The sequence below is a fragment of the Microcebus murinus genome, chromosome 5 (assembly GCF_040939455.1).
Source record: "Microcebus murinus isolate Inina chromosome 5, M.murinus_Inina_mat1.0, whole genome shotgun sequence".
In the NCBI taxonomy this organism is placed as follows: domain Eukaryota; kingdom Metazoa; phylum Chordata; class Mammalia; order Primates; family Cheirogaleidae; genus Microcebus; species Microcebus murinus.
The window spans coordinates 10,067,816-10,093,093 of record NC_134108.1 but is presented as its reverse complement, the minus strand read 5'-3'; the positions used below and the strand labels follow the sequence as shown (position 1 = coordinate 10,093,093).

At 41.4% G+C, this 25,278-nt stretch overlaps 1 long non-coding RNA gene across 1 annotated transcript in view; it reads right to left on the bottom strand.

Moving 5' to 3' along the window:
- The window catches only part of LOC105868592 (uncharacterized), a 443,787-nt gene that overhangs the window by 363,246 nt on the left and 55,263 nt on the right, over positions 1-25,278 (bottom strand). Inside the window, exon 2 of the long non-coding RNA XR_012919252.1 lies at positions 22,099-22,266. This is a non-coding gene — a long non-coding RNA (uncharacterized LOC105868592). The remainder of the gene's footprint in view (positions 1-22,098; positions 22,267-25,278) is intronic.

Genomic DNA, 25,278 nt, shown 5'->3' with positions numbered 1-25,278 from the left:
TGCCCCAATACTGTGGTGCTGGAGAACTGAGGCAGACCTGGTAACAGGTCACCGTTGGGACCGGGGGTGTGGACTGGACACCACTGCCTGCACCAGGCCAAGGCATTCCATCCACATGCTCTGGGACACGATGCCCTGTGAGGGACGCTCCCTGGCATTGTGCAAACTGTGGGCTGAAGGAAAAATCAGAAGAGGAGTGACTTGAGCCTTACTGTTCCCAGCCACCCACGTGAGAGGCCAGAGCCCAAACACAAGAGAAAGGAGCTCCCAGTGTATGGAAGCAGGGATAATAAAGGGATTCGTTTCATGAACGAGAAGAGTTATTAATAACAGTCCATCCTCATTCTGTCTGTGATGCCCAATGGTGATGCCGCTCCTCTCGGCCACGGCAGATCTCCATCCCCCTTTCAGTGGCAGCATCTGCTCCAGGGAGGTGTGTGTGTGCCAGCCAGTGCTTCGTGATTTGCTCTCTGGGAACAAAAGCCTGGCTTGTGGTGTTTCCCAGTTTCCCTGGTGTAAATGCTCCCACTATGGTCATTTCCAAGTTACCAACACGATGCCACTGAACGCAGAGTTTGGATGGAATATGAACTATTACTTAGGGTCACGGCTGGCGAGGACATGGAGACAACAGGGGAAAGGATAACAAACATAGGAGTCAAATAAACAAGAACTCAACAAAATCAAAATCTGAAGACAGGGCGACTAGGAGAAACGTAAATCACTCCCAAGAATCCCTGCATATGTTTGAAAGGATGCTGATTTTTCTGCAACGTACAGGTTTACACAAGATGATTTCAGTGAGCTAAAGATCCAAGAGTCGCCCGCACAATGCAGAGACCAGGAACCCAGGAGAGCCAAAGCCTCGGCAAAATCTCAGCTAGAAGCATCCCGACAGCCTACTGAGGGGAAGGGCCCAGAATGTGTTTCTTATTTATGAATATAAGCAAAAAACCATAAGAAAATCAGAAGGTATAAGATTTTCTGAGTTTAAGGTTGGAGCATACAAACCCAAAATTTATTTCTCTCTCTTCAAATGTTTCTTAAAACTTCATGACTTTCCCCCAAGACTTCCAACTGCTCTTGCCTCAGTTTCTTCCTCCATGAAATGAACACATTGATCTTGAATTTCCTAGCCCACAGCATGGCATGACTACCTTTCATTTGTTTGTTGATACTTAATATTTGTACATACCTATGGAGAACATGTGATGTTTTATTACATGCATACTATGTGTAAGGGTCAAGTTGGGATATTTAGGATGTCCATCACCTTGAGAATTTATCATTTTTATGTGTTGGGAACATCTCAAGTCCTCCCTTCTAGCCACTTTGAAATGTACAACACATTGTTCTTAACTATGGTCATCCTACTCCATATCGAACATTACAACTTATGCCTTCTTTCTAACTGTATGTTTGTACCCCTTAACCAACTCTCTTCATCTCCTCCCCACATACAAACACCCTCTGCAGCCCCTGGTATCTATCATTCTACTCTCCACCTCCATGAGATCTACTTGTTCAGCTCCCACATATGAGTGAGGACATATGATATTTGTCTCTCTGTGCCTGGCTTATTCACTTAACATAATGACCTCCAATTACATCTATGTTGCTGCCAATGACAGTATTTCATTCTCTTTATGGCTGAATAGTATTCCATAGTGTGTATATATACCACATTTTCTTTATCCACTCGTCCACTGAGGGACACTCAGGTTGATTCCACGTCTTGGCTACTGAGATTGGTGCTGCAATAAACCTGGAGTGCAAGTACCCCATTGATGCATTGATTTCCTCACCTTTGGATAAATACCCAGTCATGGGATTGCTGGGTTGTATGGTATTAATGGTTCTATTTTGGATTTTCTGAGAAATCTCCATACTGTTTTCCATAAAGGCTGTACTAATTTACATTCTCACCAATACTGCATATGAGTTTCCTTTTCTCCACATCCTTGCCAGCATCTGTTATTTTCCATCTTTTTAATAATAGCCATTCTTATTGGGATAAGATGATAATACATTATGATTTTGATTTGAATTTCCCTGATGATTAGTGATCTTGACCATTTTTTCATATATCTGTTGGCCATTTGTATGTCTTCTTTTGAGAAATGTCTGCTCATTCTTTTGCACATATTTTTTTGTTTGAGACAGGGTCTCACTCTGTCATCCAGACTGAGCACAGCAATGCAATCATGGCTCACTGCAGCCTTGAACTCCTGGACTTGAGCAATCCCCCCACCTCAACCTCCCAAGTTGCTGGGACCTTAGGCACATGCCACCACACTCAGCTAATTTTTTTATATTTTGTAGAGATAGGATCTCACTATACTACCCAGGCTGATCTAGAACTCCTGGCCTCAAGCAATCCTCACACCTCAGCCTCCCAAGTTGCTGGGACCACAGGCACATGCCATCACACCCAGCTAATTTTTTTATATTTTGTAGAGATGGTATCTCACGATACTACCCAGGCTGGTCTGGAACTCCTGGCCTCAAGCAATCCTCACACCTCAGCCTCCCAGAGTGCAGAGATTACAAGTGTGAGCCACAAGGCCTGGCCATCCTTTGCCCATTTTAATGGGATTATTATTATTATTATTCCATTGTTGAGCTGTTTGGGTTCCTTGTATATTCTGGATATACAGATGAATAGTTTGCAAATATTCTCTCCCATTCAACAGGTTGTGTCTTCACTCAGATATAAGATCATATTATCTGCAAAGAAGAGCAATTTGACTTACTCTTTTCCAATTTGGATGCCTTTTATTTCTTTCTCTTGCCTGACTGCTCTGGCTAGGACTTTCAGTACTATGTTGAACAAGGGTGGTGAAAGTGAGCATTCTTGTCTTGTTCCAGTTCTTAGTGGAAAGACTTTCAGCTTTTTCCCATTCAGTATGTTAGCTATGGGTTTGTCATATAGGTATAGCCTTTATTATGTTAAGGTGTGTTCCTTCTATGACTACTTTGTTGAGATTTTATCATGAAGGGATGTTGAATTTTATCAAAGATTTTTCTGCATCAATCGAGATGATTATATGGTTTTTGTCCTTCTGTTGATATGATGTATCACTTTTATTTCTTTATATACATTGAACTATTCTTGCATCCCTGGGATAAATCCCACTTGACCATGGTGTATTATATTTTTGATGGCTGTGGGATTCAGTTTGCTAGTATTTTGTTGAGGATTTTTGTGTCTATGATCATCAGGGATATTGGCCAGGAATTTTGTTGTTTTGACTGACTGGTTTTGGTATCAGAGTAACACTGGCCTCATAGAATGAGTTAGGAAGAATTCCCTCATCTTCAATTTTTTCGAATAGTTTGAGAAGAATTAACATTAGTTCTTCTTTGAAAGTTTGGTAGAATATGGCAGTAAAGCCATCTGGTCCTATGCTTTTCTTTGTTGAGAGATTTAATTACTGATTCAATTTCATTACTCATTATTGGTCTGTTCAAGTTTTCTATTTCTTCCTGGTTCAATCTTGGCACATTGTTATATGTCAAAGAATTTATCCATTTCCTCCAGCTTTTCCAGCTTGTTAGCATATAGTTGTTCATAATAGTCTCTGATGGCCTTTTGCATTTCTGTGGCATCAGTTGTAACAACTCTTTTTTCATCCCTGATTTTGTTTGAATCTTCTGTATATTCTTCTTGTTTAGTCTAGCTAACAGTTCATCAATTTTGTTTATCTTTTAGAAAAACCAACTCTTCATTTCATTGATCCTTTATACTTTTTTACTCTTTAGTTTTGTTTAGTTCTGCTCTCATCTCTCAGTTCTGATATGGTGTTAGTGACCAAAGACATAGATTATAACACTCAGTTGCTTTTAAATACCTAGAAAGCTCTCTCAAGCAGGGAAGGTACAAACAAGCCCTGACTGTGAATACTATAATGAATACCTAACTCTTCAATACCCAGACACTGGTGAGCATCTACAAACATCAAGAACATTGAAGAAAACATGACCTCACCAAATAGCCTAAATAAGGCACCAGTGATTCATCCCAGAGTGACAGAGATATGTGACCTCTTAGATAGGGAATTCAAAATAGCTGTCTTGAGGAAGCTCAACAAACCACAAGATAACACAGAGAAGAAAATCAGAATTCTATTGGTGAAATTTAACAAAGAGATTGAAATAATTTTTTAAAAAGCAGAAATTCTAGAGCTGAAAATTTTAATAGACAAAATGAAAAAATGCATCAGAGTCTCTCAACAGCAGAACTGATCAAGCAAAAGAAAGAATTAGTGAGTTTATAGACAGGCCATATGAAAATACACAGAGGAGAAAAAAGAAAAACAAAGAAAAGAGCATGTCTCCAAAATCTAGAAAATAGCCTTAAAATGGCAAATCTAAAAGTTATTGGGCTTAAAGAAGGTACAGAAAGAGAGAGCTCAGAATAGGAAGTTTATTCAAAAAAATAATAACAGAGAACTTCCAAACATAGATACAGATATGAATATAAATTACACAAGTTCAAAGAACACAAGTAGATTTAAGTACTTAACTAAGACTATCTCATGGCATACAATAATCAAACTTTCAACAGTCAAGGATAAAGAAAGATCCTAAAAGTAGCAAGAGAAAAGAAGCAAATAACATATGAAGAAGCTCTGATAGGTCTGGCAACAGACATCTCAGTGGATACCTTACAGGCCAGGAGAGAGTAGGATGACATTTCTAAAGTGTTATAAGAAAAATAACTTCCAACCTAAAATATTATATCCAGAAATACTTCAAATTATACTTCAAACATGAAGGAGAAATAAAGACTTTTCCAGACAAATAAAAGCTGAGGGATTTCACCTACACCAGACCTGTCTTACAAGAAATGCTAAAGGGAGTTCTTCAATCTGACAGAAAAGGACATTAAGAGTGACAAGAAATCATCTGAAAATATAAAACTCACTGGTAAAAGTAAGTACACAGACAAATAGAGAGAACGTTAAGACTAATTGCTGTGTGTAAACCATTCATATCTTTAGTAGGAAGACTAAAGACTAAACCGACCAAAAATAATAACTACAACAACTTTTTAAGGGATAAACAATATAAAAAAGATATAAATAGAGACAATAAAAACTCAAAAAAACATGAAGATGGAATTAAAGTGTAGAGTTTTTAAATTGTCTTTTTTCTTGTTTGGGTTTTTTTCTTTTTAAATCATCATCAGTTTAAAATAATTAGTTGTAAAATGTTATTTGTAAGCCTCATGGTAAACACAAAACAAAACAAAAACCCTATAATAGATACACAGAAAAATAAAAAGCAAGTAATTAAAACATACCACCAGAAAATATCGCTTTCACACAAAGGAAAATTGAAGGGACAGAAGGAGGGATAGCCAAAAAAAACAACAAGAAAACAAATAAAATGACAATAGTAAGTCCTTATCTATCAATGATAACATTGAATGTAAATGAACTAAATTCTCCAATCAAAAAACAGAGTGGCTAAATGGATTAGATTTTTTCCTTCAGCCACTTCAACTCCTGGGCCAGGTGCATTTTTAGCTCCAGGTAAAGAGGTGCCAGCTTCTTCTGCAGGATACTTCATCATCAAAGTTGTAGTCTTGTAGACATTGAGAAAATGTTATCAGTTCCATTCCATCCTTGGAAGATCCCCATCTTCTCTTCCTACTTGTCTGTCCTGTAGACTTCTGGCTGTAGTGCCAGAAACAGGGGGCAGTTCACTGTCCCTCAGACCATTGGAGAGTGCACATTGTGGGCTCAGGACGAGTCAGCTGCTAAGCAGGACAGGCAGTGGCGGCAAAAACACCTGGAGGGCCAGATAAATGTGCTACGTGGCCCACATGTGGCCCCTGGTGTCGCGCCCGCCTCGCCAGCAAGGAAGACGCGGCAACCGGAGTTCTTCTGACAGTGCTTTAATGGGGTTCCCTTTAGACTTACATGATGCGGAAGACCCAGCCCGGCAGCGCGCAGGCTGCTATATACCCTAGAAGCACAACCCCTAAGCTGGGATAGGCCGCTCAGCTGCCGAGCCACCAAAGCATTAGTCCATAGCAGGACCCTTCGTTTGCATGCTCGCACCACAGGGCAACCGACAATTGCGCGTGCGCTGAACTTGTTTGCTGCTCTAGGCAAAGCCGGAAACAGGCGCCAACTTGTAATGGCGTTGACACCGCGCCCCACACCCTGGGCCATAGTTTGAGGATGCCTGTTCTAGACTGTTGAACCAGCTTGGTCAATTTTATAAAGTCAATTCCCTATAATAAATCTGTGTGTATGTGTATATATCTCCAAGTGGCTCTGCTTCTCTAAGTGGAACTTAATGCAGGACAGAAGCTATATTTAAAGAGATGGTGGCTGATACTTTTCCAAAACTGATGAAAGACATCAAAACACAGATTCAAGAATCATGATAGATTGAATCCCCAAGCATTATAAATACAAAGAAGCACACATCATAGAAAAATGCTAAAAACCAAATAGAAATAAATTTTTAAAAGCAGCAGAACACCAACAAACATTGGTAAAGATGTGGAGCAACAGGGACTCTCATTCATTACTGGCGGGAATACAAAATGGCACAGCTACTTTGGAGGACAGTTTGGCAGTTTCGTATAAATCTAAACATACTCTTACCATCTGATTCAACAATCATCCTCCTTGATATTTACGCAAATGAGTTTAAAACCTATGTCCACACAAAAACTTGCACATGAATATTTATAGCAGTTTACTCATAAAATTGCCAAAACATGGAAGCAACCAAGATGTCCTTCAGTAGGTGAATCCAGAAATAAAATGTGGTACATCTGGATAATGGAATATTATTCAGCACTGAAAAGAAATGAGTTATCCTTCCTCCATGAAAAGACATGGAGGAAACTTAAATGCATATCTCTAAGTGAAGGAAGCTAATATGAAAAGATAACATACTGTATGATTCCAACTAGATGACATTATGGAAAAGGCAAAATGATACAAACAGTAAAAAGATTGGTGGTTGCCGGAGGTTAGTAGGGATTGAGGGATGAATAGGCACAGCAGAGAAAAAATTTTAGGACAGTGAAACAATTCTGTATGATATTGTAATGGTGGACATATGTCATTATACATTTGTCAAAATCCATAGAATGTAGAACTCCAAGAGTGAACCCTAATGTAAACTATGGACTTTGAGTTATAATGATATATCAATGCAGGTTCATCAGTTCTGATAGATGTACTACTCTGGAATGGGATGTTGATAGTGAAGGAGGGTAGGCATGAGTTGGGGGCAAGAGGTAATGGGAATTCTGTACTTTCAGCTCAATGCTACTGTGAACCTAAAACAGCTTTAAAAAATAAAATACATTTTTTTAAAAGCAGCAGAAGTAGGAAAGCATATTACCATCAAAGAAGCAATAATAAGACAGACAACACACTTTACAATAGAAACAGTGGAAACCAACAAACAATAAAATAGTATTATCAAAGGGGAAAAACCCCTGCGAACCTCTAGAATTAGATTTGAATTCTATACCCAGCAAAACTGTCCAATAAAACAATGAAAAATGAAAACAATGTGCTTGGGCATGTAGAGAGCTGGATAGAGCATTGCTCCCACATTAAAATGAAAAAGCTGAACAATATGAAAGTTCATTACTTTCTGGAAACCATTAGAGAACTCAGGTTGTAGAGAAACCAAATAGCCCAAATCTAAAGAGATACAGACCTATGGGGAAAGATTAGCTGTGAGCAGTGGTTTGCCTGCGGTAGATGCCAATGGACACTAGCAAAGCTGAGTGTGAACCGGCAAGTGTGTGAAGCCCCTAGGAGTCAAAGAAATTGGGGGAATCTGTACCTTCTCCATGTTTTTTCTCCATGGACTCAACTGGGGGCTCACAAAAATTGGAACAAGTCCTACAAAAGTGTTGCTTGCAATGTAAAACTAGAGAGGAGAACAGGCACCGTGGGAGGGGTGAGTAACTCCATCCACAGCCTTCTCTTCTATCTCCTCTCCAAAATAAAAGCCTTAATCTGTGAAGGGAAGGGCAAATAACAGTTTTCCTTAGAGCACTAGTGAAAATACATTTCAGGTGGTGGAAAAGAACTAGGAAAAAAATGCCCTATCACTATGAGGAGGCTGTGTGCTGGGCCCAGAACTAAAGCCAGCAGAGGAGCAGGCACACTGAAAAAGGAACACTCTGAGACTTAGGGACACAGTTATTGCACAAGGCTGAGGTTCAATCAGAACAGTGAGAACACTTCCCCCATTACCTCACTACTTCAATAACAAGCAATATTGTAGAACTCCCAGGGAAAGCAAAGAAGGGGGAAAACAGCATAAAAAGAGACTTTCTCTGTAAAAAAGAGAAGACCTAAAAATGAGCATGAAACACACCTTGAAGAGAAAAAAAAAAAACCTCTGGAAAAGCTGTCCCTACTCTAAGCTGTAGATAACATTAGAGAAATTTGAAATCTGTGATGCACTGAAGTTAACCACAGCAACAACAAACCTCCAGTCCAGCCTCATTTCTATTTAGCTTAATGTAAATCCCTGCACAAAAGGCAGAGCAGGAAAAAAAAGTGTGCTCAGTCCAACCTAAAAAACTGTTGACCTCAGTCTACTGCATATACACAATCCTGGCTTTCCACAAGAAACGATGAAACATATGAAAAGGCAAGAAAAAGAAAAAAAGCAGGCAAGCAATCATGGGACCCAGGCTTAACTATGACACAGGTGTTTGAACTATCTAATAAGAAATTTTAAATAACTGATTAATATGTCAAAAGCTCTAATGGAGAAGGTAGACAACATGCAAGATCAGATGGGCAATTTCAGCAGAGATTGAAACTGGAAGAAAGAATCAACTGCAAATGCTAGAAATTTAAAAAACAACAGCAAAACAACAAGTAACAGAGATAAAGAATGTCTTCAATGGACTCATCAGTAGATTTGACTCAGCTGAGAAGTGAACCAGCGAGGCTAGGTCAATAGAAATTACCCAACAAAACACAAAGAGAAAAATGAGTACAAACACACACCCTTTGCATATTGTGTTAGTCTGTTTTGCACCACTATAAAGGAATGCCTGAGGCTAGGCGATTTATAAGAAAAAGGGGGTCTATATGGCTCACAGTTCTGCAGACTGTACAAGAAGCATTATGCCAGCATCTCCTTCTGGCGCTGGATTCAGGGAGCTTCCAACCAGACTGGAAGGTGAAAGGGGAGCAGGCATGTCACGTGGCAAGAGAAGGAGCAAAGAGAGGAAGGAGGTGCTGCCAGACTCTTTTAAACAACCAGCTCTCACGTGAACCAATAAAGCAAGAACTCACTCGTTATTGTGGGGAGGGCACAAAGCCATTCATGAGGGATCTGCCCCCGTGACCCAAACACCTCTCACCAGGTCCCACCTCCAACTCTGGGGATCAAATTTCAGTATGAGATTTGGAGGGGCCGAACATCCAACTGTATCATGTATCATATAAGTCTGTGCATTTTCCAGGAGAAGATGCGTGTGCAACTTTATATTAGATTTTAAGAAGGCCGTTCTGTTGTAATCTCTAGGCTCTTGGGTAAAGGAATGTATAATTTAACAGCTGATGGAGGGGGACATGGAATAATTTTTAAATACCTAATTAATAAAAAATGGGCAAGAAAGGAGATAAAAGTGGAACAGGTAGAAAACAAATTGTAAGATGACAGATTTAAGTTTGAAGAATGCATCTGAGAAATTTATGGCTCAGAAATTTTGAGTAAATTGCCTACAGTCACAGGGCTTATTGGTGGCAGAGAGCAGTCCTGAATTCCAGTCTCCCTCAACCAAACCCCATGGTACCCAAGCCCTGGCCACCTGTGGGAGCTCCCTGGGCTCCTCCACAATCACCTGGGCTCTCTTGGTGACGGGACCTTCTCGCCTCCAAGGCACCCACATCTTTTGGGGACTGTTTCAGGTTGATGGGAAATTCTTTGGTTCTGTATCTGTTTATTTGGTTCTGTATCAGACACACCTGTGGTTATGTACAGGTGTGTCTGCTAAGATTTAAAGCCATAAGCGTCCGTCGCTGAGCCCTTTGGAAGTGGCAGCTGAGATGGCTGTCCTAGTGCAGCAGGGGCGCATGGGAACGTATCTCACAGAATAAATCACGCATCCGAAGTGAAGTAACTGTTCCCAGGCACAGACAGAATCCATTTTGCACTCAGAAACATCCCACACACCACCATGAATACTTATATTAGTGCCAATTACTCTAAGGTGGTACCAACTCAGAGAGGTGCTGAATTTGCTGTCAGGGATAAAAGTGGGGGTGGGGAGGTAAGGAAGGAGAAAAGAAAAAAATATAGTTTTGCCTGCTAGATGCTAAATGGAAACACCTATGGGAGAGTCCAGTGGCTTAATGACTTTGTTAAGAATGAGTGACACCCGCCCCTGCCATTTCTTCAATTGGATATTTTACTTTCACCATCTGAACCACAACAACAAACAGAAAAGGAGAGGGGCAGGGAAGGATCTAGAAGCAAGATCACTGATATTGCAGGGAGGAGCGGCGTGGAGCAGACTTCTCCCCGTGCAGGTCTCGGCAGAGCTTCCTGTATTTCAGCCAGGGCGGAATCCCAACTCTGCTTTCCCCTCCCAGATATATCCAGGCCCACGAGTGGGGTGAGGCACACACGGGCTGAGGCAATTAAAGTATAGGGTAGCAAACAAATCTCTTGTAACTCTTGATTCTTTTCACTGGAATAGGCTCAATGTTTATGTTTTTCAATAGTCTTCACTTCAGTAGAGCCATCCCACAGCCTTCACTTTTGTTCCACATTTACTGTGTTTCTAGATGAAATCCATGGCCGTGGGTGCCTTCTCCACCACGAAAGTTGAGAAGTCAAGGAGGAGACAACACCCCCCTCAGCCTTCCTTTCCTGGACACCATCCTGGCACCGGTGGTATTTGCTGTTTGGTTCAACCAACACGGGCTGAAGCCCCATCCCAGACACTGCTGGGAGGTGGGACAACAAAAGTGGCTAAGACCTGGCCCCCAGGCCCCAAGAAGCTCTCAGGCCAGGAGGACAGACAGACCTGCAAGCAGATCTTGCAGTGGTGATGAAGGTTCCACTTGCTTGCGTAGGGCTGCTTCATTCAGAGGTGGTGGTTGCTAGCAACAACTCACCCCAGAGTTGGGCACATCATCCTTACGCACACCAGGGTACCCCTTCCTCATGTGCTTCCATCAGAAACTGTTCCAAATAGCAACTAGAACCCTCGCACGCTGCCAGTAGGAAGACAAAATGGTGTGGCCAATTTGCAAAACTGTTTTGCAATGTCTTTAAAAGTTAGATATACACTCACCATATGATCGAGCAATGCTCCTAGTTTTTTTCCCAACAGAAATGAAAACTTATGGCCACACAAACACCTATACTTAAATGTTTACAGCAGCTGTGCTCACTGTAGCTAAACCTAGAAACAGCACAGATGTCCGGCAATCATGGATAAGACAAACGGCAGTACAGTCATAAAACAGAATACTACTCGCGACACACAGCACAGATGAAAGAAGCCACATTCACATGCACATTCAGTTTCAAGAAAGACATTATTAAGTGTATACACCATTTTATATTTGCAATCATTTGGGATCCAAAAACTAAATGAATATTTCAGAGTTTATTCCTAAATGCTGAAACTAAGAACATTTTTTTGGAACCAGAATAGCAGCACAATAATGACCAAAAATACCGGTAACTCAACTGAGTGATGGGCAATCCGGGTTTAATTTACAACTGATGTGGATACTGTTTTCCTAAAAACTATGAAGGGCCCACATACTGATAGGGCAATTTTAAGGAGGCCAGACAAGTGCCTACCAAATTATATGAGCAAAATTAATTCATGCTATAGTATTAATATAATACCAATCCTGAGTGTCTTAGAAAGAACCCAAATTAGGGTTGACTTCCAGGTATTTGCCTCTGTAAACACATATAATATCAATACCAGCAAAGTCTCAAGGCCTCAAGAGGTCTGGACCAAAGACTTTTACCTCTCTTTTTCTGTAATCAATACAGTTTCAAGAAAAAGTCAATTCATACTACTGAAATACGGGGTTTTTTTCTAAATGTCTGAATAATCCTGGTTTATGCAGCTGGCACGGCCTACTTGGTCTTGGGAGATAGATATAGAGAGGTTTTCCATGGACTTGGTCTGACAAGTATCCAGGTAGGGGAAACGGTGGAAGGTTCTAGTTCTTTTTATTCCCTTTTTGGGGAAGAGACAGGAATTTAGGACATGCAATTATTTGAGATGCTGGTGGACAGTTGACTCCCTGTTCTTCAACTGAATCATAAAACAACAAATTGGTACATTTTTTAAACAAAGAGGGACTTTGACAAAGGAAATGTTCAGATGTGACTGTTCTCTCATGTTACAAGATCTAAGTATCTTTGGAAAAAATTCATACATCTTAGTGTAATTTGAATAAAAATGGTGACTATTTATTTTTCTTGTTCTCAAAAGAATCCCAAAAAGATTGTGACATGGTAATAGCAGAGCATCTTGAGAATTGCTCAGGGATTTTTCCAGTAACATCAAGCAATTGCATTTAAAAATACAAAAATAGGATACTCCAGGTAACAGGAAAGAATTAACCCATGATGATAAGGGTTTTAAGCACATTTGCAGCCTAGGGACTTGGGAGATGAGAATAAGCCATTTTAAATCTCTTCAGATAAACGGAAAAACAAACATGTCAATTTTTTACCATAACTTCATCTCAAGTGACTGCCCAGATATGAATCTGTTAGGTCTTAACCCTTGATGAGTCACTAACTGCTCTTGTTTCAGTTTCCTCCACAATAGAATGAGATTTGGAACAGATCAGTTTTTCTCAAAATGTAAATATGAACCACAGTCACATGGGAGGTTGTATAAAATGCAGACTCTTGGGCTTCCACCCAATAATCTCATTCATTAGGTCAGGTATGGAGCCCAGGAATCTACACTTTATAAAGTCTCCTTAGGTGATTCCATGCAGACGGTCCATGAGTCTGAAACACATTCAACTAAATTATATTGGATAGTTATTCCAGCTCTAACAGTTTATTATGAAGCCATTTACAAGTGAGGCTTTGGAAGTGGTATCGCTGAAGCCAATATTGCTATCAACACTTGAATGAGAATAAAACATAAAGAAATAAAAGTTTTAGGAAAAGGACTTTAGGTCCATAGCCAGAAAATATTCTGATTAATTTTTTATCACTTTATATTTAAACAACTAGATAACTTAAAAGCACATTATGTTAAATGTCATCATATTCAATCTTTGCAAATGGAAGATTTACTCTTAAACAGAAAATCTGCATTTAACCATAGGGATGAAAAATAACATCCTTGGTGAAGTAAGTGACTCCTGAGTCCCCACGTCCCCAGCCCCTGTCCATGCAGTCTTTGATAATTGATCACAGCACCCCTCCCACTGAGCCAAGATGAGGCTTCAACTCAATGCCCTGAGCAGCCACTTTCCTTTGTCTGGACTTACCCTAAATTTTATCTGTCACAATATTCATTCAATAAACATTTGTTGTGGACCACTGAGTGCCAGGCAGGGTGCTCATATGATTCTCTAAGAACACAATAATGAAGGGTAGAAAAATATATTAAAAAGCACTGGAAACAAACTCTGTACTACTTTTTGTTCCACAGTTTTGCCAAGAGTTGGCCACAGCAAAGATGCAGATTGTGCCCATTTTGGGTAGCAAAATTAAGACATAAATTATACTATATCCACAGAAAAAAATAATATCCAGCAGTAAAAATTAACTACAGCTACTGATGACAATATGAATGAATCTTAAAACATGATGAATGATTAAAAGAAAAAAATGGAAAGAAAAAAATAATGCTAGTCTCAGAAAACCACACAAAGAATGTAGAGGGAAAAATGGGGAAAACATATAAATAAACATAAGTTATTATCAATGTTCTATTTATTGGGTTGGGTGGCAAATCTTCAGTATCCGTTATATTACAGTCGATAATAAGACCCATGCATGAATTAATACTGAAACTGTATCATAAAACAAGGATTATGGTTACTCCAATTCTGTGCACTGAGGTCCCTTCTGAGAGAGAAAGGATACATTGTAGCAACTTTGTCAAGAAAGCCAGTCTAAGGACCATAAAAGCTACTGCCTACAGGCTCCTTAAACCAACACCAGGAATCCACCTCACCACAAGAATTTTACAAGGGTGGAATCTTATAAGGATAGACAAGAGAAGTTGCAGAAAGGCCAATGCATGAAGTTCAAGTTACTAGCATGAAAAAAATACCAGAAGCCAAAAAGTCTTCAGCCAATTTGATGAATTAATTCATGTTACTCATATTTTCTTTACTTTTGAAAGGAAATTTAGAATACCCTAAGGAGCACTTTAGTTCTGAAATTGCTAGAGTAAATAAAAGAAATGTTATATAACTCATTTCTAAAAGAACAAGAGAACTATATTAACAGATTGACAGTATTCATAGGTTAATTAGAAAATCTGTTGGTGCTGTTAAGAAACTTGGCATATTTTAATTTAGATTGACATTCCTCAAGATATAGGTATAAGTGATGTTCATTCAATAATAGTGAGATGTCACAGGGTCTGTGAGAGACTGATGTCTAGAAAGAGCTTACAGCCAAGCAGTACATAAAATGTGCTCTGGATCATGACGGATGTTTTCAAATCAGAGCTATGTCTTTGAAAAAGGATGCAGGATGTGACACTGATGCACACTTGAGATCAAAGAAAGGAGTTAAAAGAAAAGGGTTATAAGCCTATTTGAAACTGGTTAAAAAGGAATCGTCTAACCAGGTTTGTACTGTGGCTAACATTTTAAATATGGTGACCACAGCTGTAAGGAAAGGGTTAGAAAAGCCCTCTTAATGATTTATTACGTTATCTATTCGACTGAATTCTAAAAAGTCAGATAAAAGAATAGATTCTTGGCAGGAGCACCAAAAAACCTTTCTATACAGACCCTCAAAAACCAAGAAGACGGCTTTCAGAAATAGTTGGATCTTTTTATAGAGATATTATACCCATCACCTCGCTTAGTCCTCAACAAGTCTGTAAGATGAAAGCTCTTCGTACCCACAATTTCAGGTGAGGTTAGAGAGATTAAGTGACTTGCTCTAAGTCATGCAACTAGGGAGCAGCACGTCAAAGACAGGAGTGGGTCCACCTGACCCAAAGCCGGGATCCACCAGTATCAGGCCCACGTGGCGCAGGGGTTGGAGCTGCCCCTGCAGAGAGATTTCGGGATTGGGTGCCGCTACTGCACTGGAGCGGAAAAGAAGCCCTGGAGCGGATGCTCAGTACGTGGACGTTTACTGGATTCCTTGTTTTATCACTGTGGCCTCTGCCTTCAGCGAAGCCCGGTGTCCCCACGTTGAAGGCTTCTCTGCTTCAGTCTCTTCAGACCACAGAATGCTCATCTCCTTCTCTGCTCCAAGAGGTATGCTTGCTTCACTGCGGGAGAAGGGGACGGGTTCTCACCGCTTCATGGGAAGACTCAACCACTCTTCCTGTTTTTGCCACCACCTGCACCTCCAGGAAGTTACTGGTAACTCCAATTTTTGAGGCTTCCTATGGGTGTGGCTCAACTCAGCCTGCGTCTGGGGTTCTTCCTGGCCAGCTGAGGTTGTAGTTTTCTCTCTTCTGCAAAAGCAGCGACCATTATCCATTTAATTTAGAGCTTCCCCAGTGTGGTTGCTTATAGTGAGCGTGCTCTCCTATTCTTTGTCCTTGTAGGCCTATGTCTTATTTTATTCCTTTATTAGCAATTTAATGCAATTTTTGGTGGAAGCAGCAATAAACATATCTGTTAAATCCACCATGCTTAACTGCCTCTTCTGAAACAAAAATCTGTTCATAGGCAAGAAAAATTTATGCCTAATACCACATGTGAGCTAAGAGTTTTACACAGTCTACGTTCATTATGCAAAACATTAAAGCCCACAAGCTCCAACTGTAAACAGATGTGCTGTGTCCTCACTGCAGATATTTTTGCAAATACGACCACCTGCAATTATATGGTCCTTTTTCAAGCATGGAGAAAGAAAATTGAGAAAAGCCAGTCCCAGCCATCTTCAACTGTTCATGTCTCCATTAACATGACCATCATCTGCAGCATGAGTTAGATCACTTTTCCACAAAGTTCAGGTACTGCTATTTTAGAGCAAGACTATGAAATGGTGCAGCCTGCTAAATGCCATTGCCAAAGCCCTGGACACTTTGTAACCTCTAAATTTTTGAACTGTAAAATAGAAGAATAATATATCAATTGTAAAGAGAATGGTTGGAATTTCTTGCCATAGTCCTTTAACACCAAAGCCAAGTTAGCCAAGCCAATCATCTGGCTTGTGTTTCGGTAACCCAGAGGGAGAATGTAGCTGATTTTGGACATTAACTGGGCAGTTCCTTCACTTGACCTTGTCCCTGGCATGGGCATTAAGACAATGGGCAAGAAGAGCCTCAAGCAGACAATGATCACAAAGCCTATTGTCCTGACTTTCCCCCATACCCACTGGAAAATAAAAGTTGTAACAAAAACAATTTTGCAAGCGGCTACCTTCACTGATCACTCCCATAGTAGGAGACCCTGGGAAAACCTAGTCCTGAAAATGTCCTGAGAGCCTTTTTGTCAACTTACGACGTCACAATCCTCCCTTCATTTGGAATTATAAGGTCTATGCCGTTCTATGTCCTAAATAAAATTTATATAAATTATAATAAAGAATAGGAATAAAACATGAAGACATTCTGCAAATTTTTAGCAACATGCTCTCTTGTCCTAACACATTATGCATGCTTGCTGCTTTGTAATATTTTCACTGGAGAATAGAAAAGGCCCACCTCTCAGAGCCCCATAGAAAGAAGGAAAAGTCACAATGGATTTCATCACCGGCAGTCATCTCAGATAAAAAAAGAAGTGAGTAAAGATGCTTCACACCACACATCATTAGGAATTTGCAAATTAAAACAACAATGAAGCACTCTTAGATGCCTTTTTAAATGGCCACAACAAAGATTTAGTGCAACAAAGAACTCTAATTTATTGCTGGTGGGAACACAAAATGGCACAGCTACTTTGGAAGACAGTTTGGCAGTTTCTTACAAAGATAAACATACTCTTACCATGTGATCCAGCAATCATGCTCCTTGGCATTTACTCAAAAGAACTGAAAACTAACGTTCACATAAAAACCTGAGAGATATTATAGCAACTTTATTCGTAATTACCAAAACTTGGAAGCAAAAAAGATATCCTTCAGGAGGTGAATGGATAAATAAATTTGGTACATCCAGACAATGGAATACTATTCAGCACTAAAAGAAACGAGCTACCAAGCCATGAGAAGACATGGAGGAAACTTAAATTCATATTACTAAGTGAATAAGCCAATCTGAAAAGGCTATATACTGTATGATTCCAACTATGACATTTCTGAAAAAGGCAAAATGATGAAGACAGTAAAAAGACCAGTGGTTGCAGGGGTTGTGGTGTGGGAGGGACGGATAGGCAGAGCACAGAGAGTTCTTTAGGGCAGTGAAATCTTTCTGTATGATACTATAATGGTGGGTACATGTCATCACACATTTGCCAAACCCATAGAATGTACAACACCAAGAGTGAGCCCTAATGTACACTATGGACTTTGGATGCTACTGATGTGTCAATATAGGTTCATTTGTTCTATCAACTGTACCACTCTGGTGCAAGATACTGATAATAGGGGAGATCGTGCCTACGGGGGGATATATGGGAATCTCTGTACTTTTTGCTCAGTTTTGCTGTGAACCTGAAACTGTTCTAAAAAAATAAAGTCTCTTTAAAAATAAATAAATAAATAACTTCATCTCATCTTGGGGAAGCAGCGACCAGGTTCCATCCACAGAACTTGATTGAGCTCAGTCTCCTTTCCCCCTCTCCTGGGGAGGGAGATCATTATCATCCAGAGTTTTTAAAAGAGAAGAGAGAAAGGAAGGAGGGAACGAAGCGGAGGAAGGAAAGGGAAGGAGGAGGGGAGAAGAAACCTCATTACCAGAGAGCTGAGAAACCAGGTAGGGTGGTAGCTGATTATTGCTACAGTTCACCCTTGGACAGTATGGGCTTAACTGTGCAGGTCCAATATATGGATTTTTTTCAATAAAAGCTATACCAAGTGAGTGAGCCTCCCCTTCCACCTCCTCCACCTCCTCCACCTCTTCCACCCCTGCCACACCTGAAACGGCAGGACCAACCCTCCTCTTCCTCCTCCTCCTCAGCCTACTCAACATGAAGACTATGAGGATAAAGGCCTTTATAATGATTCACTTCCATTTAATGAACGAGTGATAAGTCTACAAACCTGTGCACATCCCTAATGACGAATGAAATAGCCAAATGTAACAGAAGGTCCATCATGTCACCAACACGTGAGGGTATTTTCTTCTCTATTCTCTGTGCTCCTGCACATCTCCGTGGGGAAAATGCAATCGCTTCTGCCCTCTAGAGTAGCTGGGCGTGGGAGCAGCCTCACCTCTCTCCGCCGCTAACCTGGCACTCTGCCACAGCACCACAAAGAAGCATCAGCCGGACTCGAAGATCCCTGCAAAGCCATTTACTGACGACTCTAAAAGAGTCTCCAAAGGGAGTCCTCACATGGACATACAAGGAGCAGAACTTCCCCCAAATCTCACGTCCCTATTTCTCTCGACACGCCTGGCGCCACCCCCAGCCTCTCCCCTCCCCCATCGCCCCTTCGTCCCCTCTCGCTCTGCCTCTTCTTCCAGTTTTCCTGATCTTTTCCATCTTCAGAGAGCAGTGACCTCATACTTTCTTAAATTACTGTAGACTATTAAATTCACACTCTTCACACAATGAACGCCGTCCGCATCCTAGACTTCTCCCTTCACCCTTTCCAGATCAGCTGAGGAGGTCCAGGGCATCGTAAGGAAGAACCTTCCCAAAGGCACAAGAGGGGCAGGAGCTATGAATTCCTTGAAATGAGTAGTTTGTCCCTGTGGTCGGTCAAAATGAGGTTAATAATCTCTATGTTTTCAAGCCCTGGCCCCTTCTGGAAGTTTCCTGCCCTTTCCCCAATCACCACCCTCCCAACATCCACAGGACTCTCTCTTCCTGTCAACTTGACTGTCCTGTGCTGATTACTGCGTTGTCCACAATCGCTCCCGGTCGGCTTCACTGTGCGTGTTTCTTCCCTCGGGGAGACTGTAAGATTCTTGAGGGAAGAATTGCTTCTCATGCTGCTCGTGGCTGGCTTCTGCTTTTTCTCGTCTTTTGCTTGTTCATGGCTTCTGGACGCCTTCCACCACTGGTCTCCACCAGACAGTCCCGACCCACAGTGGTTCCGCTTACAATTAATTTTTCAACTTCAAGATGGTGGGAAAGCAATGGGCACTCAGTAGAAACCGCACTTCGACTACCCACTTTCAGTGCAATAAATCACATGAGAAATTCGACGCTTATTATAAAATAGCTTTGTATCAGATGATTTCGCCCAACTGTGGGCTAATGTACGTGTCCTGAGCATGCGGAAGGTAGGATAGGCTAAGCTATGATGTAGGTCAGGTGGATTAAATGCATTTTTGACTTACATTTTCGATTCACAATGGGTTTATTGGGACATAACCTTGGTCGTAAATTGAGGAGCATCTGTATTTGCAGATTAGGTGCTGGATAAATATTTGCTAATTTCCAAAAGAGCTTCAGGTAACACTTCCACCTTTCTTTTCCAAAAAGAATCTGCCTGGGGAGTAAAAAGGCAACCAAGTCATCTCTGAATACAAAGGACAACTGTGTATGTAAATATATGATAGGAATAGTCATTCAAACATGAAATTGATCCTGGAGGACTCATAAAATAAACTGTAGGCGATCTGAACGTCCCCTGTGGATTAGCAGCCAATTAATTCTACTGGCACTGTACAAGGAATGGTTTATATTAAAGCAGGTTTTGAAAGGAGGCGATGCTAAGTCATCGCCCATTATCTACCTTCCTAATGTGAGAAGCGTGTCTGGCCACTGGGCCAGATTTGGAACCACGACTGTGCCCTGTTGTCAGTGGATAAACTCCAGCTGGACAGGACGATGCCTGAGGAGCCCAGTTCAGGGAATCGGTCTCTTCCCTCTGGTCCCCAAAATACCTGAGAAAGAGCTACCAGAGGAGGAGGAGGAGGGAGATCAGTGTGGCATAAAGGAAGAACTTAGCAGGGGGTTTAGGCTCATTAGTACCGAATGGTGCAAAATAGTCAAATGCAAGAAAGTAGGTCAGTGAGAAAGAAGAGAGAGACTCCCTGAGAAAATCATACGTGCTCTTAGCCCTGACACAGCCGTTCCTGAGAGTCAAAGCGAAATGTTGTTGTTGTTGTTGTTGTTTCTCTCACACACTCTCTGAAATGCAAATCGGCACAAATCGCCCGGCAGGCCAGCGAGAGCAGCCACACTCTCAGCCCTCAGAGCCCTGTCAAGTGTGGTTCACGCGGAGCAGAATTAATGCTGTAAACGGGAGGCAAAGTTCACTTATGAGCAACTCTCTAATGGGCAATTACCTCTTCTCTTTGCTTCCATTCCTTTTTCCTTTTTTTTTTTTTCCTTCTCCCTAGCGTTAAGGTATAGTAGGCAATAGAGGATATGAAGGAGACTGCAGTTTTATTTAGTCTGGCTAAGAAGGCAGCTTTTATGCATTTTCTGAGGTGTGTATAATTACAGGTGCAGTTAATGTGCTTAAGAGCTTAGGGGAAGCAATTGTATATGAAAGATAACTTCCTAACAGACAGCTTTATTACAGCCGGGCCCCGCAGCCTCTCGGCTCCGGAATTATGCACACTTCTCCGTACTTCCCGTCCCTCTTGTCCTAGCAGTGCTTAGCCCTGGAACGACGCTGTCACCTGTGGAAATATTTGACTGGGAGTTCAGCTAGGCCCCGAGAGCTGCGCATGTGCTCGCGCATGTGCTCAGAGATCACATTGCCCACTGGAAACGGGACGCCCAAAAAAGAGCAGGCTGGGACTACAGAGCCTACGACCAACACCTCCCTGGAAACTGGCAGGCAGCAGCCTCGTGCGAGGAATTTAAGAACACAGCCGAGAAGCTCCATTCACGCCATCTTCAAATGAAGAGGAGACTGCAGTGGGAGCAGCAGCCTTAGATTTTAGCAGCAGCATCAACAGGGCAGATCAGACTGGCGAGGGGGGAGCAGCTTCCCACCACGGCTGCTGACCACGGGGGAAAGGAATCGAGGATATCATTCAGGAAAATGCAACCTGGCTCAGTTTTCTGGGGGGACTGATGCAGGGATCAAGTCAGATGGAAGCAAAAATCTAGAAGGAAATAAAGAGCCAGGAAGAGGGAGAGGGAAAAAATGAGAGAGAAGAAAACCAACCAACTGACATAGTCTCCTCTTTCTGTCTCTCTCTCTCTCTCTCTCTCTCACACACACACACACACACACACACACACACACACACACGCTTGCTCAGAGATGTGCCAAAACCACCATGTAACTGGGTAAAAGACACAGATATAATGTACTGGGAGACATAAAGACACACAGGAAAAGAACTTCAATTTTAACTATCTTTTGCCCTTTAGAGACTGAGACAGGCTGTTATTATTATTTTTTTTTTAATTTCTGGGCCATTGTGATTTTGTGAATGTGTGCACAATTAATGACATCATCTCTTGGTACTTACTACATGTTCTGGCTAAAACAGAGCTAAGAACACCCTGTCCCTGTCTATACACCAGGCATTAATGGTCAGGGAAAAGCAACGGGCCAAAGCCTAGACTAGACGTGGTGGTTTACAGCCTGCCTTTTCCAGTGTTTTCTCACACTTATTCTCTATAACTTTCTGAAGAAGTAGAAAGAAAATCTAGTCCGTGACTTATTTTTTGAGTCTGTTACCTTATTCCTCATCTAACCAAGACCCACTGACATGGCTTTTAATCTGGATCCTTCCCTCAAACAAAAATCCTGTTTTCACAGGGAATCCAAGACTTCCACCCTTCAATCCCAGCACCCTCACGCCAGTTCCTTCCCTCCCAAAGTACTGTGTTGGTTAAGCATTATGAAAAAAGAGATCCGGGATGATACCGTTCACGTTGCTTAACCCAGTGCTGCACAGGAACCAAGGACGACAACTGCCTTTCTGCTCTTCTGTGCGGGCCTGGAGCTGTCACCCTCAGTGTCACCTCACGGTCCAAAATGGCTGCTGGACCTCGATCGTCATGTCCACTTGTTACTCCAAGTAAAACGAGGATTCTGTTATTCAGGAAGAAAAGAAAATTGGACATTGAGAAGCAACTGATTAAATCGTGTTTTACATACGGCGTAAATGAAATACCTTCATTCATTCAACAAATGTTTATCTTCTGCAGGGTCCACGCCAGCCCTCGGGGAACCCTGCCAGCCTGCCCTGTGCAGCTGTTCCCAGCAGCCTGGCTCGGAGATACGCCAGCAGGCAGGGCAGCCACGCTCCCAGTAGTTCCTGTGTCCCCAAATTCCAGGGGACGCATGTCGAGCCTTCTGAGTGATTTCCGGAAGCCCCCTCTTCGATATACCCTGACGAAGTCCCCCATGGCGGGAGGGCAGAGCACACTGACAGTCTCTCAAAACACATCCTCGCTCTCAACCTTGGCCTCTGTGGTGGCTTTGTGCTACATTTTCCATGTATGGTTCTCTCTTCCATGTATGGTTCTGGGCTAGGGCTGCCCACAAGACCTTTTGCACAAGATATAGAAGACACAAGTGACACGGTAGCCTTAGATTTTATGAAGGCAGGCTGGCCGCTGGCTGATCTGCTGTCCCACCTCTTTGCTGTGGGGCGACACCCACACGCCGCCTGCCCAGTTCCCATCCCCCCACTCAGCCTGTCCCAGCCCTGTGCCCAGTGGGTGTGCAGCCCCATGGCAGGGGCGCCAACGTGTCCTGTGGGTCACCCACAGCGTTGAGTTGCCGGTGAGAGTCAGGGGCAGGTTCTAATTCGTCCTCGCAGGTTCCAATGGTCCTTGCAAGTCCCCGTCTCCCTCCTGGGTTTCATTTTCTCCTTGCTCTCATCCACATCCAGTGTTCCTTCCCACTGTCGGCCTCAGGCTCAACAGCAGATGCAGAGACAACAGCCTGCACAGACCGCCACCGCGCATGGCCGCATCCCGTCCAACCCTGCGACAAGCCCCTTCTTCCACATAGGCCACTGGGGTCCCACTTCCCTGACCAGACACCTCCTATGAATTCTCCTCCACTCCTGCTACAGAGCTTGACACAGGTGGGCAATGGGCTCGTGCTGGCAGAAGCCATGTATTCACCCTCCCCGTTGCAAGTCCTACCTAGCGGGTCTAGCATCTCGCTTCAGAATGTGGTTACACATGACAACTCATGCTTGCTCTCAGCCTTTGGGGCATCAGCTGAAAGTCCGAGACTGGAAGAATTGTATTTAGCATGCTGTCATAGGTGATCACAGAGAGATGGTAGATTAGATAGATAGATAGATAGATAGATAGATAGATAGATAGATAGATAGATAGATATAGACAGAAAGGAAGGAAGGAAGGGAGGGAGGGAGGGAGGAAGGAAGGAAGGAAGGAAGGAAGGAAGGAAGGAAGGAAGGAAGGAAGGAAGGAAGGAAGGAAGGAAGGAAGGAAGGAAGGAAGGAAGGAAGGAAAGGAAGGAAGGAAGGTAGACAGGTAGATAGAATTTTAAAAATAAAAATGCTCGGGCTTCTCCATCGAACTGTCCCAAGAGCTCAGACCACAGGACTATCTAAAAAGTCAAAGACTATAATAACAAGGTCCATGCCATTGCAAACTCCTGTGTCTCAGATGTTATCAATGAAAATATGAGACAATGCCATTTTCTGTTAATCTCCCCATTACATTGAGTAATTTAATAGTGATGGTATAAAACATCCTAAATATGATTTGACTAAACTTTAAATATCATTTTTAATTTCAAAAAATGAAATTCATACTTTGAATGTTTTCTTACCAATATGTTAGCTTTTATAGATATTTACTTACTTTAAAAAATTATGATTAATAAACTTAAGTGCTTTTATAGATAACAAAATGAATGCATTTGGAGAGAGAAATTTGTTATTTAATTTTATATATCCATTTAATTTTACTTTAAATAAATAAGACTCATAGTATAAGATTATATGCAATACTTCCTGTTTGGAAATGGAATAAAAATTTAAAGATTATCTTTAAAAAAGCATATGCCCACAGAACAACATTTCCCAAGTTCAGTTTTACAGAATGGAATACTAATAAGTGTTTCTCAAAATAAGAAAGAGTATTTCTTTGATTAAATAGGTTTGGGACATATTAGGTTAAAACAAATCCAAATGGATTTCTTCACCTCAGGAATCCTCAGTGAGTTCTATAAGTGGGCATGCTTATAACTTACCAAGAAGTATAAGGAGAAGCAGGATTTTCCAAATTTATTTGCCAATGGAACACTTTTTGGCAAAATATTTTGAGGAACTAGTGTACTAAGGAACACACTTTGGGAAAATATCCTAGAAAGTTAAACAGTATCTCAAGACAAGTTTTAAATCAATAATGAACAACTTTGAATATATGATATATATATATTAAACACATACACTTGAAATTTATAAGTTCTATGTACCATACAAGTTATATTTATATATAACTTATATAAGCTATATATTATATAGTAAATATATCATAATATCTATTAAATACTATATACTATATATTATATACATACATAAAATTCAAATTATATACTGACTACATGTCTTGACTTTGTTTTATTGAAATCAATATAACATCTTCATTTTTTTTTTTTTTTTGAGACAGAGTCTCACTTTGTTGCCCCAGGCTAGAGTGAGTGCTGTGGCGTCAGCCTAGCTCACAGCAACCTCAAACTCCTGGGCTCAGCGATCCTACTGCCTCAGCCTCCCGAGTAGCTGGGACTACAGGCATGTGCCACCATGCCCGGCTAATTTTTTTTTTTTTTTGTATATATATTTTTAGTTGGTCAATTAATTTCTTTCTATTTTTGGTAGAGACGGGGTCTCGCTCAGGCTGGTTTCGAACTCCTGACCTTGAGCAATCCGCCCGCCTCGGCCTCCCAAAGTGCTAGGATTACAGGCATGAGCCACCGCGCCCGGCAACATCTTCATTTTTTATCATAATGTCCCCATATTATTACTCCAACAAACAAAATGTCAACAGTACTAACATACATGCTAAAATCAAACATAAATAACTAATGTGTTTCACATCTAATAACACAATAATTTGT